This window comes from Otolemur garnettii, unplaced genomic scaffold, assembly GCF_000181295.1.
Source record: "Otolemur garnettii isolate 467f Iridium unplaced genomic scaffold, OtoGar3 scaffold00039, whole genome shotgun sequence".
NCBI classification, from domain to species: Eukaryota; Metazoa; Chordata; class Mammalia; order Primates; family Galagidae; genus Otolemur; species Otolemur garnettii.
In genome coordinates this window covers 3,693,950-3,700,107 of record NW_003852434.1, presented here as the reverse complement: position 1 = coordinate 3,700,107, position 6,158 = coordinate 3,693,950, and the positions used below count along the sequence as shown (strand labels likewise).

At 46.7% G+C, this 6,158-nt stretch overlaps 1 protein-coding gene across 1 annotated transcript in view; it reads left to right on the top strand.

Moving 5' to 3' along the window:
- Positions 1–4,093: 4,093 nt before the first annotated feature.
- The window catches only part of PTPN13 (protein tyrosine phosphatase, non-receptor type 13), a 215,239-nt gene continuing 213,174 nt past the window's right edge, over positions 4,094–6,158 (top strand). The window contains exon 1 of the mRNA XM_012805304.2: positions 4,094–4,571. The gene's annotated coding sequence lies outside the window, so the exon portion shown is untranslated. The remainder of the gene's footprint in view (positions 4,572–6,158) is intronic.

The window sequence follows — 6,158 nt, the reverse complement described above, 5'->3', positions numbered from 1 at the left end:
GAGGCTGAAGCAGAAGGATTAGTAGTTCAAGGCCTCGGCACACTATGACTGTACCTGTGACGAGTCACTGTACTTCAGTCTAAGCAACATATTGCGACCCTGTCTTTAAAAAGAAAAAAAAAAAGGTATGACACTTTCCCTAGAAAAAAGCACAAATACATATTTGGAATACTGTCCTGAGGGGCCATTGTGGAGTGCTTATGAGTCTCACATAAAATATTCTTGACTTAGAGTGTATCACAGAATGTTCCCTAAGTCATGAACATCCTGAGTCCCCATAGGCTACTGGGAGCCCAGATAAAATTGTGTCATGGTCAGCATCTTAATTTCCTTCCTTTCTTTCTTTCTTTTTTTTTGAAACAGTTTCACTGTGTTGCCCTCGGTAGGGTGCAGTGGCATCTTAACTCACAGTAACCTCAAACTCTTGGGTTCAAGCAATTCTTTTTCCTCAGCTTCCAGACTAGCTGACACAACAGTTGCCTGCCACAACTCACAGCTATTTTTAGAGACGAGGTCTTGCTCTTACTCAGGCTGGTTTCTGAACTCCTGAGTTCAAGCAATCCATCTGCTTGGCTTCCCAGAGTGCTAGGATTACAGGTGTGAGCCATAGTGCCAGGCCCTTTTTTTCACATTTTGAGTTTATTTTTATTTTTTGAGACAGAGTCTTACTCTGTTGCCCAGGCTAGATTGCAGTGGTGTCACCATAGCTCACTGCAACCTCAAACTCCTGGGCTTAAGAGATCTTCCTGCCTCAGCCTCCTGAGTAGCTGGGACTACAGATATGAGACACTATACCCAACTAATTTTTCCATTTTTTTTTGGTAGAGATGGGGTCTTTTGCTCTAGAATTCTTGACCTCGGCCTCCCAGAGTGCTAAGAATACAGGTGTGAGCCACTGTGTCCAACTGTTGGGTACTTCTAAACAGAAATCGGATCACACTATACAGTACCTTGATTTTTTCACTAGATAATGGTTTTATAATTATTGTAAGTAGGATTCTTTCCATATTGTATTTTCTAACTGGTTATGGTTTGTACATGGGAAATCTCTTGATTTCTTTATGTTAATTTTATAACTGGTTATTTAACTCATCTCTTACTGCTTCTAAGTTTTCAGTTGATGCTTTTTTTTTTTTTTTTGAGCCTCAAGCTGTCCCCCTAGGTAGAGTGCCATGGCATCACAGCTCACAGCAACCTCCAACTCCTGGGCTCAAGCAAGTCTCTTGCCTCAGCCTTCCAAGTAGCTGGGACCACAGGCCCGCCACAATGCCTGGCTATTTTTTGGTTGCAGCCATCATTGTTGTTTGGCGGGCCCAGGCTGGATTCAAACCCACCACCTTAGGTGTATGTGGCTGGCACCTTAGCCACGTGAGCCACAGGCACCGAGCCAGTTGATGCTTTTTATATCATTTGCAAAGAAATGCCAGTCCTGATTCTTTTTCCAATATTTACTTCTTATTTCTATGTCACATATAATTGCATTGGCTATCATCTCCATTGTTACATGGTGTGAGGATGAGCATTCTTGCCTTATTCCTGACTTCACTGGGAATAATTACAATGTTTTATTATAAAGGAAGTTGGTAGCTTTAGTATAACATATATATTAAAACTATCTATTCTAAATTCTAATTTTTTTTTTTTCAGACAGAGTCTCACTTTGTTGCCCTCAGTAGAGAGCCATGGTGTCATAGCTCACAGCAACCTTAGACTCTTGGGCTCAAGCAATTCTCTTGCCTCAGCCTCCTGAGTAGCTGGGACTACAGATGCCCGCTACAACACCTGGCTATTTGAGATGAGGGTTTGCTCTAGCTCAGGCTGCTTTTGAACTAGTGAGCTTAGGCAACCCACCTGCCTCAGCTTCCCAGAGTGCTAGGATTACATGCGTGAGCCACCGTACCCAGCCCCAAATTCTAATTTTTATTAGTAATGAAGTTGGATTTACAAAATTCCTGTTAGCATCAATTGAGATGCTCATACTGTTTTTCTTCTTTGATCCTATACTGGATACCTAAAATACTTTTCCTTCATTTTGGCATATCATTCATATTGTAGTGCTAGGTTCTATTTGTTAGTATTTTACTTTTACTTTTACATTATATTGGGAGATTAACCTGTAGATTTCCTTTATGTGTACTCTTTACCAGGTTTTATTTTAAAAACAGCCTCTCAGTTCATCCAAAATAGAGGGATTACTAGTGAAAAAGCCTTGAGGGCATCCACCTGAAATGGCCTTATTGCAAGAAAAAAAAAATTTAAAAAGCTTATAATGCTGTGGTTTTTCTACTTTTGTAGAATTTATATTATACATCCTGTACCTCCTTTCTGGCATGAATTCACAAGCTATTGCAGATATTATGAATATTGCTTAAACTTTCTTTCTGTAGCAAACAGAGGCAGATTTTCCGTGAAAGTTTTTGTTCTCCTAAACCTGCCTCTCTCCCTCTCTTTCTCACCACCTTGATAGATGAACCAAACCATTTAAAAATGGGGGAATGACTGGAAAGGGGACTCCAGTCATTCACTTCTGTCTCCAGTCCAATTAGGCTGACCTCCCTGTTACTGTATTTCCTTTCACCACTCATTCTTGTTGCCGCGCTTTCTCAGATTTGCTTCATTTATCCCTCTGCCTACCCTCAAACCCTTCCTCCATAACCTGACTAATCCAACCTCTTTCGCATGCCAGACTCTCTTACCGTACTCATAATTCAGCTGAGCATTTGAGCTATAATTGTTCTCAAATTGTTTCAAGAGTGCTAGTTTTCTTTCCTAGGCTCTGGGGCTGGCTCCTTGAGGGCAGGAACCTTATCTTAAAATTCTGTCGTGCATTTTCCATTGTGTTGAGCCCTGTGAGTAATCAATCACACCCTTGCAAGGCATATTTTGACTGAAGACATCCCTCACAGTTATTCATTTAGTAAATGATATAATGAAAACTCAAGTGCTCGCCAAAGGTAAATCATTACTATTAATTCTCTCATTCATCATACATGTACGGCAGCCTCAGGGGCTAGGCAATTTAGGATTGCTGCTTTGACTTTCTTGCAGAAGCCAGGTAAGCCTCAGATCTCTCCGTTTTGGAGCCAGCCATGAAATTCAGATTCACCTAAAGACTCAACACTGGGGGTCTCAGACTACATTTACTCCCATGTTCCCTAATACAACTGAGAGGGAATAACTAAAACTTTCAAAACTCACTAGATACTACTTGCTCATGAATTCAGCAAGGCTCCTGAGCAAACTATTGAAACTCCAATCTCTGAGCTTGCAGGAGGGGACTAGCTACCTGGATTTACCTATGCCAAGTGGTAGTGTGTGTACAAAAATTGAAGTGATTTCAGCGATTATGTTAAATCTTTTCGCTTAAAGTGTTAAATTTAAGGATTATGTTCGTTTCACGAAGAAAATAACAAGACAAAATAAAAAAAAAAAAAAAAAGGAGAATCTGAGTTTCTCTGAGGGCATTTGGGGCTCTGCGGCCACCACACCTTTGCAGATCCCTGGGTCCCAGCGGTGGAACTCACCGAGCCGTTCCGTCGGCCCCGCCATTTCTGAGTTGCTATATTGCTGCAGAGACCGGCGCAGCCCCGCTTTCGCTCTCTCCCCTTCTCCTCACCCTTTCAAAGCCCGCATCGCCGGGTGAGAATATGGAAACAAGGCTGAGACGCCAGGGAGGCTAAGGGGGGAGCAGTTGTGCATTTTTCACTTTCCTCCTCACCTTCCCCAGCCCTAAAGTTACGTTTCTGAAGTTGAAAGTGTGGGTGCTGTCGGCTGCATTTTCAAGTTGCCCTAAAAGTAGGGGTCCACACTGCCGGGGTTAGGAACTTTGTTGCGCGGCCCTCAACCTGAGCGTCTAGTTCGCCGGAGGAACTCGAAAAGCCAGGCCCAAGGCACTGGTTGTCATGGGAACCGGGGCGCTGGTCTCCCCAGAGACCTCTTCCCTGGGGAGGGGGCGGGGCTGGAGGCCGGAGGAGCCAATGAGGTTGAGCGGAGCTCCGGGTCGGTCCTCCCGGAGCCCGGGAAGGGTTGAGTGACAGAGCCGGGGGGCGGGGCCGGCACGGCCGTCCGAGGTGGAGCCGGAGTGGTGAGGGCAGCTCCCAGCCGCCGCGGTGAGGCCAGGGTGCCGCACCATGATCACGGCCCCCAGAGACCGTCGTGCTCGTGAGCCGCTCTCCCTAGCTCCCCGGTCCGCCTCAGTCCCCTCGGCAGCGCTCGGAGTCTGCCGCGGGAATTGAGCCGTCCGCCGCCGGGGTGTTTTGACGAAGCTCTCGGAGGGGCTCTGAGCACAGGAGGGCGCGAGGGTGCAAGAGCGCGCTGGGGTCAGGCGGTCGGCGGGGTCGCCTCCGGAGGGGCGTTTCCGAGGCGAGGAGGAGGAGGAGGAGATGCTGCTCTTCTTCTTTCCCTCCCCAGGCTCCTGCTCCGGCTCCTTCTGCCCACGCCCGCAGCCGCTTGAGGGAGAAGAGGTGGTGGCTGTCTGCGCCCGCTGCGGCTGCCGGCCGCCCGCCCCGACGCCGCGTCCCCGCAGCCCTCGCCCCGCGCGCCAGTAGCAGGACGCGGTCTCTGGACTCCCGGTAAGGACAGGCGCGGCCCTGGGCTCTGGGCAGCGTGAGCAGAAGTGCAGAGCAGAGCGCGGCGCGCTCGCTGTCTGCCTGCTCTGCCTGTTTTTTCTCCAGCCCCTAGACCCGACTCTTCTGCTGCCCTGGTGGAAGGAACTTTTCTTTGGTTTTGGTGTTGGGCTGTTTTTGTATTTTGGAGTGGGGCTGGAGTGACTGGAGTGGGGAAGAATGAGATGAAATTTCACTGTTAATTAGATAGATCGGTCTCCTCCGCGGAAGAAAGGCGGATTCTTGGGATGAAACCCCAGAAGGGGAGTAAAAGATGGTGGGGTAATTGGGAGTGACATTGCCCATCCTGCTGGTACAGCTCGTCTCTCTGCGTGCTAGGGGAAGGGCTCCCGGAATCTGTTTCTAATTTCTGTAAATGATTGTGGAGATGGTGTGGTTAGAGGCCGCCCAGAAGAATGTGTCTGTGGAAGGGCTTGGAGAAGAGGGGGTGGGGTGGTGGGGAAGAGTAGGGAAGAGGGGCAGAGGAGCCCAGGAGCAGAGGACAGACACTCACTGCTTGAGGCAAGCTCTTTTATTGCTTTTCTTTGCCTTGCTCGAGCTAACACCCCTTACTCCTCCCCCTCCCTCTCATTACCTGATACTGTAAGTGCAGAAAGCTGGAAAGCTAAAGTTAAACCAAAGTCCAGAAAATTCTTACGAAGTTTTATTTCCTTCTGTTGTGAATATAATGAAGAAGGGAGGATGGGGAAAAATGCCACTAAGAGAGATTTACAGCAATACAATTGTCGTTGGCCTTATAGACATACATGATCCACACCACTACATGCTTCCAACTAATAATCTCTTCCACTGCCTTGTGTCATTTTCGTCTAATTGCATCTTTGAAACAACAAACGCGGTGACTTCATAGGGAGCTGCCTGAAGCTGAGTTTACCTCTCAGAAAATGGGGCAATCGGGTTTGTTTTCAAGGCGGGACCTAAACAAAATGTAGGACACCTGATCTGTGGGATGAAGGGCTCTGGTAACTCATTAGGAAGATTTTATTTTCCCTTCCCTCCAGCAAGATTTTAAAATTTATAACTAGAAGAGTTTACTGAAAGGTAGGGGGAAAAGTCTCTGTATTATGAAACAGGCATTGGTATTTTCCCAATTTTTTGATGACTGGATTGGCAGGGTCCCGGTGAAATTTTGCCTCGTGTTCATTGGCTGCTTGTGGTGGTGCTATGAAACAAATTATTTCTTGGTATAATATAGCTAGGAACGTTTTTTTATTAAGTTACTGTGTATATTGATTCAGTGAGTTCATACAGTGGCCCACTGACTACTGTCCAATCCTAAATTATTATACTTTTTTCATAACATTGTGTTCTAACTTTGATGTTAATCTAGAGGCTTTGTGGGAGTATCTGTGGGGAGAGGACAGGATGGAAGCTGGAATTAAAAACAAAAGTATCTGGGTTAAGATACTTTTTTCTTTTGTTAAGAAAAAAGACTAGGCTCGGCGCCTGTGGCTCGAGCGGCTAAGGCGCCAGCCACATACACCTAAGGTGGCGGGTTCGAATCCCCAGCCCGGGCCCACCAAACAACAATGA